General features: G+C 36.0%; 1 pseudogene; it reads left to right on the plus strand.

Annotated features, from left to right (window-relative positions):
- Window positions 1-256: 256 nt before the first annotated feature.
- LOC100686979 lies at window positions 257-1,312 on the plus strand (annotated as a pseudogene).
- Window positions 1,313-14,234: the final 12,922 nt, after the last annotated feature.

The following is a 14,234-nucleotide window of genomic DNA, read 5'->3' on the forward strand; positions in this document are numbered from 1 at the left end:
ACTGGGGAAATGATACTGGCATCCAGTGGATGGAGGTCAGGCAAGCTGCTACCATCCTACAGTGCATAGAACAGTCCTCCACAATAAATTATCTGACCCAAAATGTCTATAGTGCTGAGATTGAGAAACTGTTTTAGACTATATCTTCTACTGAGAAAAGTCTGCCCATGCATTAAAAAAAAAAAAAAAAAAAACGAGAAAGCTATGTAGGCAGCATGAATTCTCTATGTGAGAGCATTGACCTCCTCAGCCCACCATGGAGAGGCCAGGCACCAGCGCATGGTGCCAGGTGCAAGAGTAACGCGCCACCTGTTAGGAGGGGAAATGCACCTGCCCTTCCTGGGAGCTGCTGTAGACAGAGCGGTGCTACCAGGAATAGCTGGGGCTGGTGGCCTCATACTTCATTTGAGTTTTGAAAGCCAAGAGCATCCTGTGACCAGCAGAACACCAGATCCTGTTTGGGCCCTGGGAGCTCATTTAGAGCACCAGTCAAGAGCTGCTTCCCTCCCTCCAAGGAGGGCACCTAGGGACAGGGGCTGGAAGTCTTCTGACCCCACCTGGAGTTCTCTATCCAATTTGCTGCCAACCGAGAGTGGTCCCAGACCACTCAGTAGGTGCAACTAAAGAAAAACCGTTTCCTGAGCTTTATGCAAGAAGCTTGGCATGAGTTTAGGAGGCTTCGTCTTAAGATCTGCTTCCCCTGCCTCTGCAGAGGCTCCAGATACTTCTGGCTGAAACTTTGGCTGAAAACACAAGTCCCAACAGCCCTAACCACCAGCAGCTCACTTGGGCTGCCTGTTTGATAAGTGAGGCTGCCCAGAGAATCCACAGCTTTGATTAGAAACAGAAGAATGGCTGGCACTTCTGCTGTGGCCATTAGCCTGCAGGCAAAGGGGTTTACCCCGGGTTGGTGGTTTCTATGCCCAGGGCTGGCCGATGGTAATACCCTCCCCATGGAGAGCCTCTCTGGAATGCCCTTTCTTGTCTTGGATGTGCTCCTCATGCCCAATTCTCAAAGCTCATTGAATCTGTTGTAGAATGGCACCGCCTGCTATGCCGCATGGCCTAGGGTCAGTGCCACAGGGTCTTTGGTCACTCAGGAGACCCTTGTGGTGGACTTTTCAGCCTTGCCTTTCCCCATGAGAAGCTACTGCTCCTATCTACAGACTGGAAGGAGCTGCTGCTCTGGCACCACAATCTACCTTCAGCCATCAGAACTAGCTGGAAGAACTAGAAGAATAGTAAATATTCCAGAACCCAGGATACTCGAGAGATTGGTCAGTCAGGAGAAAGGGAATATAAGGGAAGGGAGAAGAAATGTGTGGGAAATATCAGAAAGGGAGACAGAACGTAAAGACTGCTAACTCTGGGAAACGAACTAGGGGTGGTAGAAGGGGAGGAGGGCGGGGGGTGGGAGTGAATGAGTGACGGGCACTGGGGGTTATTCTGTATGTTAGTAAATTGAACACCAATAAAAAATTAAAAAAAATAAAATAAAAAATAAAAACAAAGTAACCAATAAAAAAAAAAAAGAAATATTTAGTACTAAACAAAACAGAGAACCCTTCATGGTTGAGAAGGGTGGTTTTGTGTTTTCTTGCAACCAAGCCATGCCAGCTTCTTTGGCCAGTTCTAAAGAATCAGGAAAGCAAGTCTGACCCAACTGAACCAGCCCCTCTAGCACAGATGAGGGAATTTGGGACTGATAAGCTTGGTGCTGTGTCTATGGCTGGTGGATTATCAAGACTGCAGCTTTGTAAACATGGATGTTTTTATGTTATGTACAGTTTATATATTTTCCCACTGGATTTTAGTAAAGTCTATTCTTTTCCTTAAATTTTTTTTTTTCTGGATTGAAATCTTAAAAAGGGAAGTAGAGTGGATAGTTTGATATCAGAGGTCATTCTTCACTTTAAAGCTAGGATTGGCAAACTATAGCCCATATCTAGTCCAAATCTAGCCTGCTGGATTTTTGTATGGCTCACAAATACCCTTGAGCCATGGAGACCAGGCTGGGACATCTTCCTTCATTCATTCCTCTCCCTCTATTCCCAGCCATGCCAGTAGTGGTGGGTTGCTACTGTTGATGGCCCATGTTGGTCTTTACCTAAAAGTTGAGAGCTGTGCTCTTGGTATCTGCCAGGAACCTAGAATCTGAGTCGTAATTGATAGCTCAATGAACTGGCTCCGCTCTGGTGAACTACCCACATGGAGATGGCTTGGCTCCCCAACGGGAGAGAATAATGTTCGCAGATTCAGTGAGGCAGGGACTAAAATGGACAGTTGGGTCCCTTCAGTATATTATCTCTGCCTGCCCAGTCCACTAAGCATCTCTCCTTGGGCTGCTCATTCTTCATCTGGAGGATATCTCTTCCGTGGCAGTTGGGCCTTAAAGTGTGCTGACTACCCAGGGTCCCCCTCTGTAGGAAAATGGATCGGGACAGATATAAGATTTCTCTCTTGCTATATATTTACCTGTAAAACATACTCAGTTTCTTCTCTTGGTCTGCAAAGTCTAAAATGTTTTACTTCCTAGTCATTTATAGGCAAAGATTACTGTCTGCTTAAAGGCAATAAATGGCTGCTTTCATGTAATTATCAGTAGATGACAGGCTGAGAAACTGAACAGAACTTTCAGGAGTTTCAAGGAGGTTAGGAGACAAAAATTTCCATTTAGAGAGATCTAAGGAGAAGTTGTCCTGGTAAATGCCACAGTTTTCTAAGGGAGATTCTCTAAGGGTCAGCCCTAGGATTAAGTCTAATCAGAAACTATGCTGCTGGTTCCCAAACTAAAGCTTTGCTGCAAATACAGGTCTTGAGTGGTGTAATGGTACCTGTTTCTGGCCCACATGGCAAAAAAATTTTCTGTCCTTTCAAAAAATATTTCTCTAATTTTTACATACACTATCTAGCACCGTATCAAAAATAATCAGGTGTTCAGAAACATAGATCTCCAAAAACCAACAGGAAAGAGTGACTATAGAAACAGTTACAGGAAATCCAGATCATCAAATAATTAGGTGTAATGTTCAAATAATTACAATTAAAAATCTAAGGAATTAAAGATAGAATGGGTGACTTCAGAAGACAACTAAATATAATGAAAATATTAGAATGAAAAATATAAATAAAAACTAAAATTATAATAATTCAAAGTAATGGCTAATGTAAAATTTCCTATGTCTGTGATTTCTAGGTCTTTTGGTATAAATGGATTTATTTTCTGGCTAAAGAAATCATTTTGCTTTGTTTTTCCAATAATTCTTATTTTATATGAAACATCAATCTTCTGCATCTAGATTTTGTTTTTTATTAATGGATTTTGGGTGTTATTTCTGCTAGCAGTTGATTTGCTTTCATATCAGTTCCTTTTAAAAGTTGTCTTAAAACTTGTATATGAAGGATCTGAAATAACCTTTAATTGGGGCTATATTAGACTTACATATGAAGTATAGTTCTCAAGAGTTCTCTTCTAAGTGCCTGAGTATTCAATGAGGTCTTTCCTAATCTTTTCATTATTGCTCTAGCAGTTATTCAGAGCCCTTTCTATGCTCTAGTAGTTACTATTTCTCTAGTATTTTTTGCTTGGTCACTTAGAGACTTGCCCTATAGAAATACAGCATAATATTCAGCCCAAATCTCAAGCAGGCTCTCTCAACAGATTTATTTATCTTTGTTCTCAGAGACATGATCATCTCTGTAAAATATTTGAAAGAATTGACAAAACTATAGGAACTAATAAGTGATTACAGCAAAGCTGTAGGATATGAGATTAATATACAGAAGTCAATTGCTGTTTTATATACCAACAAGGAACAAGTGGAATTTGAAATGAAAAACATACCACCACTTGAATTGGCACCATCCAAAATGAAATTCTTATAAATCTAACAAAAAGTACAAGATTCTATGTGGGGAAAACTATAAAACTCTGAAAAAATGATATCAAAGAACTGAGTTAATAATCCATTTTGATGGGTAGGAAACCTCAGTATTGTCAAGATGTTAGTTCTTCTCTACTTAATCTATAGATTCAATGCAGTCCCAATTAAAATTCCAGGAAGTCATTTTATGGATATTAATGAGTTGATTATATAGTTTATATGGAAAAGCATCCATAAAAGATCCAGAATAGCCAACACAATATTGAATGAGAAGAACAGAACTGGAGGGGTGACACTATACAACTTTGATTTATTACAAAGCTATAGTCATGAAGACAGTGTGGTATTACAAATAGACAAATAGATCAGAGAGAGCAGAGAGCCTAGAAATAGACCCACATAATAAATGGTCAGCTAATCTTTTTTTATTTTTTTACATTTTCTTAATTTAAGCTTTTAATTTTAATCCCAGTATAGTTAACATATAATGTTATGTTAGTTTTAGATGCACAATATAATGATTCATCAGTTCTATCCACTACCCAGTACTCATCATAATAAGTTTACTCTTTAATCCCCATCACCTATTGCACCAACCCTCCCCTCTGGTGACCAGTTAGGAGACTCTTGGTTTCCCTTTCTCTCTCTTTTTTCCCTTTACTCATTTCTTTTGTTTCTTGAATTTCACATATGAGTGAAATCATATGGTATTGATCTTTCTCAGACTTAGTTCACTTAGCATTATGTAGCTCCATCTACATTGTTGCAAATGGCAATACCTTCTTGACTCCTCTTTCAGCAGACCCTTGGGTTGGTTCCATAATTTGGCTGTTATAAATAATGCTGCTATAAACATGAGGATGCATGTGTCCCTTTGAATTAATGTTTTTGTATTTTGGGGGTAAACACCCAGTGGTGCAATTACTGGTTCACAGGGTAGTTCTATTTTTAACTTTTTGAGGAACTGCCATACTGTTTTTTAGAGTGGCTGTGCTGGTTTGTATTCTCACCAGCAGTGCCCAAGTGTTATCCTTTTTTCTCCAAAACCCTGTCAACATATGTTTTTTCCTCTGCTTTTGATTTTAGCCATCTGACAGGTGTGAGGTGATATCTCATTGTAGTTTTTATTTGCATTTCGTTGATGACCAGTGATGTTGAGAAGCTTCTCATTTGTCTATTGGCCGTCTTTGCATCTTCTTTGGAGAAATGTCTATTCATGTCTTCTTGGTTTTTGGGTTTGAGTTATATAAGTTCTTTATATGTTTTGGATACTAATCCTTTATCAGATAAGTCATTTGCAGATATCTTTTCCCATTTCATTTGTTGCCTTTTCGTTTTGTTGACTGTTTTCTTCACTCTGCAGAAGCTTCTTATTTTGATGTAGTTCTAGTAATTTAATTTTGCTTTTCCTTTCTTACCTCAGGAGACCTATCTAGAAAAATGCCAGATAAATTATTGCCTGTGCTTTCTTCTAGGATTTTTATGGTTTTTGGTCTCACATTTAAGTCTCCAATCCATTATGAGGGTTTTTTGTGTGTATGGTGTAAGAATGTGGTCCAGTTTCATTCTTTTGCATGTAGTGGTCTAGTTTTCCCAAAATTTTTTGTTGAAAAGATTGTCTTTTACCCATTGGATATTCTTTCCAGCTTTGTTGAAGATAAATTAACAATATAGATGTGTATTTATTTCTGGGTTTTCAATTCTTTTCTATTGGTGTATGTGTCTGGTTTTGTGCCAGAACCATACTGTTTTGATTACTATAGTTTTGTAATATAACTTGAAGTTCAGAATTGTGTTATCTCCAGTTTTGTTTTTCTTTTTCAAGGTTGCTTTGACTCTTCTGGGTCTTTTGTGGTTCTATACATATTTTAGGATTGTTTGTTCTAGTTGTGTGAAAAATGCCATTGGTATTTTAGAATGGCTCAAGCCTCAATGCTGACAGCACCAAATGCTAGTGAGGATGTGAAGCAACAGGAACTCTCATTCATTCATTGTTCATGGATAATGCAAAATGGTATAGCCACTTTGGAAGACAGTTTGGCAGTTTCTTAGAAAACTATACTCATAAGATACAGCAATCACACTCCTTGGTATTTACTCAAAGGAACTGAAAACTTATATCCACACAACCTTATTATGGATGTGAATAGCACCTTTATTCATGATTGACATAACCTGGAAGCAACAAAGATATCTTTTAGTAGGTGAATTGATAAACAGAGTACATCTATACAATAGAATACCTTTCAGAGATAAAAGGAAATGAGTTAACTAGCTAGGAAGAGACAGGGAGATGCCTTAAATGCATATTATGAAGTGAAAGAAGCCAAGCTGAAAAGGCTACATGCTGTATCATTTCAACTATTTGACATGGCATTCTGGAAAAGGCAAAACTATGGAGACTTAAAGATAGTTGGTCACCACAGTATGATGAGGAATGAGGGCTGGGCAAGATGAAGAGCTTCAGCACAGAGGGATTTTAGAGCAGTGAAAATGCTACGAATGATACCACAATAATGCGTATATGTCATTATACATTTGTCCCAGACTCATAGATCACACACCATGAAGACTGAACTGTATGTAAGCTACAGACTGTGGATGGTTATGATGTGTCAGTGTAGGTTCTTCTGTTGTAACTATTGTAACTGTTGTTATGTCTCACTTTGGGGGGGATATTGACAATGGGGGAGGCTATGCACATGTGGGGGCAGGAAACTTAGGGAAATTCTCTTTTGCCCTCACTTTTTCTGTGGAACTTAAATTGCTCTAAAAAAATCTTAATAAGAATTTATTTGTAAGAATCACAAAAAAGTTTTAATGTTTTAAAAAGAGAGTAGTAAAAAAAAGTGATTTTTACAAATGTTCCAATATGAAAGTAATATAATGGCATTATCCAAATTAATCGGACCCTCAAACATAATATTTCTTTTAAATGGTATGTTGACACTTTCACAAAAGTTGAATACAATCTACTAAGAGAAATACTAATGTAGAGAATGAAGGGACTTCATTCATCTATCCAGTAGATAGTAAGAAAGCTGTCTAATCTTTATGTAGTCTTGGAGTCCTGTCTGCCAACATCCAAGAGGCCAGAGACCAATTGCTTCATCCTTTTGGATTTCCATTTCCTTCTATATGTATTGGAGATAATGAGATACACTGTTAAGAGATTATTGGTAATTTTTGTTACATTTAACCTTTATTATATTTAATGTAAAAATCATTAAAGTCATGATTTTAAGGTTGTTAAATTTCATGTCTTCCCCTATTGTTGATGAGCTTATTATTATTATTTTTTCTATATTCTTGGTGCTTATGTGATACTGGTTCTCTCAACGATGCTAACTTCTGCCTGTCAGGTATCTTCTGGCATATGTTTAGGTTATCCTCTTACCTGCCCCCACTCTGCATGGCTTTGATCTTTTGTCTAGTTAGTACCTCTGCTGATTTTTGACTGGTGACAAGTCACTTTGGAACTTAAAATGAGTGAAAGCTACAATATTATTTCCTACAATATTGTGCATCAGGCACTTAAATAGGGCTCAGCTGGATATTTGGGAATCTGAGATCATTGACTTGTCTGGTATCTCTGTGCTCCCCCTTATGGCTTCTTTATTTTTCTACCATGGTATGGCCTTGATTTGCTTGGAGCATGGTTGGGCTCTGAGAAGAGAATTCAAGGATAACCTGATTTGGTGATAAAGTAATTGTCAATTCCCTGTTTGCATCATGCTTGCCACTCTACAATTGGGCAATGCAAAATCCTATAGTAGGGCTCACAGTCAGTGTCTGGAGTGGTTTTTAAAGGCATGAATATATAGATATATGGTTCATTGCAGTCCACTACTGAGATAATCTGCACAGTGGCTATGATGGGAATTAAATAATGTGAAAGTTGACAGTTTTCATAAAGCCTGTTATGATGTAATCCAGTAATTCTCAAATTACTGAGATTATTTCCAAAAACCTCCAAAGATTCCATGGCAGCAGCTTTATGTAGATATAATTCATTGTACTAATTAGAATATGATGTGTTCATACTACTGTTGAGGAAAGTCATTGCTCATGGAAAAAAATATGTCACAGCAGATTATCCTTCTCCTTCCTTAAAGAGCGAGATGTTATAGAAAGAATTCTAGACAGAATTCTAGTATTTATCCTGTTAAACTTACATGGTGTATGGAAAAGTATTTACTTTCTAGGCCTCAGTCTTATTTTTATAAAATTAGACATTTGAACTGATGGTCACAGGGAACATTTGCAGCTCCATATTTTCATATATTCCTTGGTCTTAGTGGAAATACCTACGGGGTTTTGAAAAAGTTTTAGTCGCGGTTAGGCAATAGTTCTGGAAAAGAAAAAGGTACTTTATGACTTTCTTTTGCTTTTTGGTGAAATGCTTATTGTGCTACCAACAGCCTTGGGATGAAATAAACTTCTGATCAGAATTGGTTTCAGGGGATCCCTGGGTAGCTCAGCAGTTTAGTGCCTGCTTTCAGCTCAGGGTGTGATCCTGGAGTCACAGGATCGAGTCCTGCATCAGACTCCTGCATGGAGCCTGCTTCTCTCTCTGCCTATGTCTCTGCCTCTCTCTCTCTCTCTCCCCCTCTGTGTGTGTCTCTTATGAATAAATAAATCTTAAAAAAATTGGTTTCATTCAAAGAGAAAAGAAATAGTTTACCTGTTTGAGTGTTTATACTAAAAAAAAAAAAAAAGTTTACATCAAGCCATTCACCTAATCATTCTATCATGCCTGTATTGATCCATCCATCTATCCATCTTTCCATTTACTGAATAATTACCATGTAAGAGGATATTCTGTAATGAATGTTTATATTAGGGTTACTGTTTTAATTAATGACTGCAGAAAATGAATGACTGCAGCAATTTTGTTTGGCTGTAAGAATGTTTTTAAATGTAGGCACAATTTGTAATTTATGTTCTTCAGATCTCTGTTTTAGATCAGATTCCTTCATGTGTTTGTGATGAGTGCCTGGCCCCTGAAGGCATTTAAGGTTATGGAAACCCTAGCTTAAAGTATTATTATTTATCAAAAAGTAGTATAGCGTTAAGAATGTATTTTGTCCGTCTTCATCAGAATGTAAAGCTGGGCCTGCACACAAAAGTTTGAAGAGGACTATGGTTGTTGGGACTTTAAGGAGCAAAGATGAAAAGCATATTTTTTTTTAAGATTTTATTTATTTATTCATGATAGTCACAGAGAGAGAGAGAGATGCAGAGACACAGGCAGAGGGAGAAGCAGGCTCCATGCACCGGGAGCCCGATGTGGGACTCGATCCCGGGTCTCCAGGATCGCACCCTGGGCCAAAGGCAGGCGCCAAACCGCTGCGCCACCCAGGGATCCCGAAAAGCATATTTTGTTCTGGGAAGCTGGTGGTGAGATCAGGGAAGGTCAAAGATAAAACCAAGTTTGGATATTTAAGTGATTCTTGAGTTTTTGTTTTGGTAAATGATTGGCAGTTTAGGTAACAGACATGTAAGAATTGTCATTTATTTGGGGGAGGGGAGAATTAAAATTTAAGATAGCTTATTGGGTGCTTAAAACAAAGGTAATCATTTATTCTGAGAATAGGGCCACGGACCCTGCCAACTAATTTTATATTATTGTTATATTAGTAAGGACTATGTTATTTTCCAAATCAATCCTCACTTTTTATCTCTTATTTAATCCTTATCTTTAACAGTGCTTTCTATTTCAGTTGGAAGATGGAAGGATTATATAGAAATGAGCAAATAATATAAGGATAGCACTGGAAGTCAAGGTAGACTCATTAGGCAGTTAAGATTAATAAAAATGCCCTCATTATCTTATAAAGAATGGAATAAAATATCAAACGAAACTCAAACTCACATAGCATCCTAAAACATGTGCTAAGAAACATATACCTTGACAATATTCCAATGTCTGCATTCAGTTCTGTTAAAGACTTTTAAAGACAAGTAGTGGAAAACATAAAACATTTTCTCAAGATGACCAATTCAAAGATAGGTAGCTTCGTGGCCAATAGCAAAATTCGGCCTTGGGAGAGCTGCATTCTCCATTGGCTCCTGCTGTCACAATTCCTTGATCTTGTTAGTTTTTCAAGGGACTGAAAATGCTGGAGACCTAAAAATTATTGGCTCCAAAATACAAAAAATGTACATTTATTTATTTTTTTTGAAAATTGTACATTTAAAACGCACTCCTATTAAAGGCACACAATGCATAGCAATTGCATCTTGTTGGTTGCAATAAACTCCAGTTTTGGATGGTCATATATAGAAACAGTATTTAGTGAGGATGTGAATATATTTTAATGTTTAATATTATATGGGGTGCAGGGCATCATAAATAGTTGCCTAGAGCCTAAGTATTTCTTTGAATTTTTCTCATTTTCTTGCTCTCCATCTTTCTCTTTCTCTATCCCCTAACTCTGTTTATCACTCAAACAGCATTCTCCTTTGTGTCCTTCTTTCTCCATGCCATTCTCATTTTGGTTGAAATCCTAGCAATCCTAAGCCTTGTACGATAGATAAAGATGGTTTTTTCACTCATGAGGAAGAGAATCACTACAAATTCCTTTGAGCTTTAAAACCTAAATATCATGGCTGGTTTTTAAGTGTTGTTCATCCATTAAAAATGTATATTTTCTGGTTCCTTTGGCAACTACTCTCCTATTGAGTCAGATATTTTATTAGAAGAGGACACATGAATAATGTGTACTCATCATTTAGATTTTGGGGAAATATTTTCAAAAATATTTTGGGAACTATTTTTAACTTAGAAACATGCACATTTGCAAAACAACTGAGAGATTTTGGGAAATACCAAAGAAAGTGTATTCTCATATTCTGCTGTGAAGTTAATTCAGAGATTGGTTTACATTTTTGTTTCTATACATACAAATGAGAAGTCAAATACTTTAAAATTTTTAAAAATAAATGGATAAGGGTAATTAGTTAAAAAAAGAATTTTATCAGGAGAGCTTTAAAGATTCCTTGAGAAGCAGTCTAGATTTAGCCATGCAAACTGAATTCAAACTCTAAAAGTGACAATTTCTTCTGTGTCCTAAATGATTTCATTGTCATGAGAAATAATTCCACTAAACTCGGTATTGTTTATTGTCAGTCAAATGTAACTAAAGGCAATATTATATACATTTTGAGTTATGAGTCTCTGTTCCTCTCTATCATAATATAAAATTTCTGGAAACACCATACTTTTGGAATCATCTGTGGTAGGTGTCATCCAAGGTCATTCATAAACCCTAATTCCTAGTAATAGAGTATCTTCACTTGAAATGCTACTAAGCTAGGTCAACTCTGATCATTTACATACTTTAATTGTATCATATGGTCAGTAAACATGCTACAAAATAATCTTTAGTGTTTCATGTTCCTATCACTTAATTTAATGAAATATTATACTTAAGTAATTTTAGTATTTAGTTAACATTAATATTCATGGCACACATTTGTTTGCAGTCACTAGGTGATAGGGTAGTCTTAAAAACTCTTTAATAAATGATAACCATATGAGTATATTCAGTTATAGCACAATTATCTGATTTTGGAGAAAAAATGGACTTCTCTGTGTACTTTTTAATTCTTCAATATTAAAAAAAAAAGGGTATCGTCATACAGTAAGTTAAATAGACCTAAACTGAGATATCCTTAAATATATGGACATAGGCTGCTAATTTTTTATAATAAAAAGTTTTGTTTTGATTGGCTCCATGACTAGTAATGGATAGGAAGAGTCAAGTGCAATGGCAGCAGGACATTAAGGATGGCTGGGATGATACATATCTCGGAGATATCAGGGTGCAGAGGTCAGATTTGGTCTTGTGTTCCCATTCATTGATGAAGTTTATGACTTACCCAGTAAAATCTGAGCTTCATATTTACAAATCCATGAAATAAGAATTATCATACTTACTTCATAAGATTACTGAAAGGATCAAATAAGACAGTAAATGTCAAAAGTGTTCTAAGTCGTATGAAATACTATTCAGTATAAGAAGCAGTGCTGTTGACTAGGAGCCACATGATATAGTATATAAAAGTAATTAGCAATATCTTGTGCTGAAATACTATAAGCACTTGAATATTTGGCAGGAGTAGCAATGTAGAATAGTAATTGGTATCATATTAATTTTAAAATGTAAAATGGGCAGTAAGAGACCAGAAATATATGACTGATTTCTTTCCTTCTTTTAGTTAAAGTTATCCTGAGAAAAAATAAAGGCGCAGAATTGAAAGTAAACTTTTTCTGTTAATATGATTTATTTGAATATTAACCTCCTTCTTAGATATGTGCTAACTCTGCTGTATCATTTAGTAGGAGTTGAAATAGCCTAATTCCCATTCTCCCTTTCTGTCTCTCTGCTCCCCACCCTTCCTGTAAGTTTGGGTAACCATACTTCCTCATAGTGTGAATATTTTCTTAATTGAAATAATGTGTAGACTTGTGAATTATTTCCTGGGTTTTCTTAGTTCTGCAAAAACTACAAAAATTGTATTTTCAGGAAAGAATCTATTAATTTACTCATCCACCAAATATTTATTTGTGTGCCTTCTGTGTCAGGTATGTGTTAAGAAAAGAACTTTCTAACAAAGCCATGGTGGATTCTTTTCAGACGTAGGGAAAGATGAGATGACTTATTAACTGCTCTAAAAAAATCCACAGACTCTAGGAAGAAAAATAGCAGCAAAGTGTTCTGTATTTATTACATATGCAAATGTAAGATGTATGGCAACAATAGTACAAAAAATGGAAAGGGAAAACTGGAAATATATTTTTGTAGGGTTTTTATGCTATATGTGAAGTAATACATTAATTAAAGACACATATAAAACCTAGGGTAGCCTCCAAACACAATTTTTAAAGTGGTGTAAATAAAAGCCCATAGAGGAGATTATATTGAGTCTTAAAAACTGCTCACTTAATTCAAAAAAAGGCAGAAAAAAAACCCAAATTAGAAAAAAAATAACAGCTAGAAAAATGGTAAATTTTGATCAAGAATATTAACATTTATGCTAAGTACACAGAATCTAAGCACACCAATGTAAAGACACAGATTATGAAATTACACTTAAAAAATAGACCAATTATGTGTTGCCAATAGGAAACCTAACATAAATAAAAAGACATATATACAGGACAAGCATAAGGATGAAAAAGATAAACTGTATTAACACAAATTAAAATAAAGCCAGGTAGATATATTCATGTCACACCTATAACCTTCATAAGGAGAAATAAGACCAGAGATAATGAGAGACACTCATTACAATTAAGGGGTCCATTCTCCAAGAAGATAAAAATTCTAAACAACTATGGACCAAACCAACAATACCAGTTTCAGAATATATAAAACAGACCAAAAAAAAAAAAAGAATGAAATAACATTTAACATATATCAAAATGCCTAGAAATAAGACTGATCATATTAAGTCTTGGCAAGAATGTGTAGCAGTTGGAATTCTTGTAGATTGATGGTGGGAATATAAAATAGTACAATCGCTGAGGAAAAAAGTTTGGATGTTACTTAAAAAGTTAAACATACATTTCTAATTTGTTTCAGCCATTTTATCTTTAGATATGAAAGTAAGAAAATAGCATATGTCTGGACCGAGGTTCATACACAATTGCTCATAGCAATTTGGATCGCCAAAACTTGGAAAAAACTTAAATGTCCATCAACAACTGACTGGTGAAAAACATTGTGTGGGATACAACAGAACAGTAAAGGGGATGAACTCTTATTTTTTTTTTCCTTTAGGTTATTTAAAAAAACTTACATTCAATTTGCTAATATAGTACATCATTAGTTTCAGATGTAGTTTTCAATAATTCATCATTTGCATGTAATATCTGGTGCTCATCACATCATGTGTCCTCTTTAGTGCCCATCACCCAGTTACTCCATCCCCTACCACCTCCCCTCCAGCAATCCTGTTTGTCTTTCTCTCTGACTTTTCCCTTTCAGTTTACCCTCCTTCCCCTATAGTTCCTCATGCCATTTCTCATATTCCACATTATCATATGTTTTTTCTTATATGGGGAATGAATTCTTGATAGAAGAAGTAACATGGAGGGATTTAAAAATAATTTAGTTGATTGGAAAAAAAAAAAACAAAAGTAAATACTTCCTGCTTCTGTTTGTATAGAATTCTAAAACTGCGAACAATAAAAATTCCAGAAAATGTAAACTAATTTATAGTGGTAATATGCACATCAGTATTTCCCTGGGGCAAAGCAGGGAGAGGAGAAGACATGAGGGATGGTAATTGACAACGAAGAAACTTTTGGGGGAGCAATTGTTGTCTAGCTGTTAAAACTTA

This window comes from Canis lupus, chromosome 11, assembly GCF_011100685.1.
Source record: "Canis lupus familiaris isolate Mischka breed German Shepherd chromosome 11, alternate assembly UU_Cfam_GSD_1.0, whole genome shotgun sequence".
NCBI classification, from domain to species: Eukaryota; Metazoa; Chordata; class Mammalia; order Carnivora; family Canidae; genus Canis; species Canis lupus.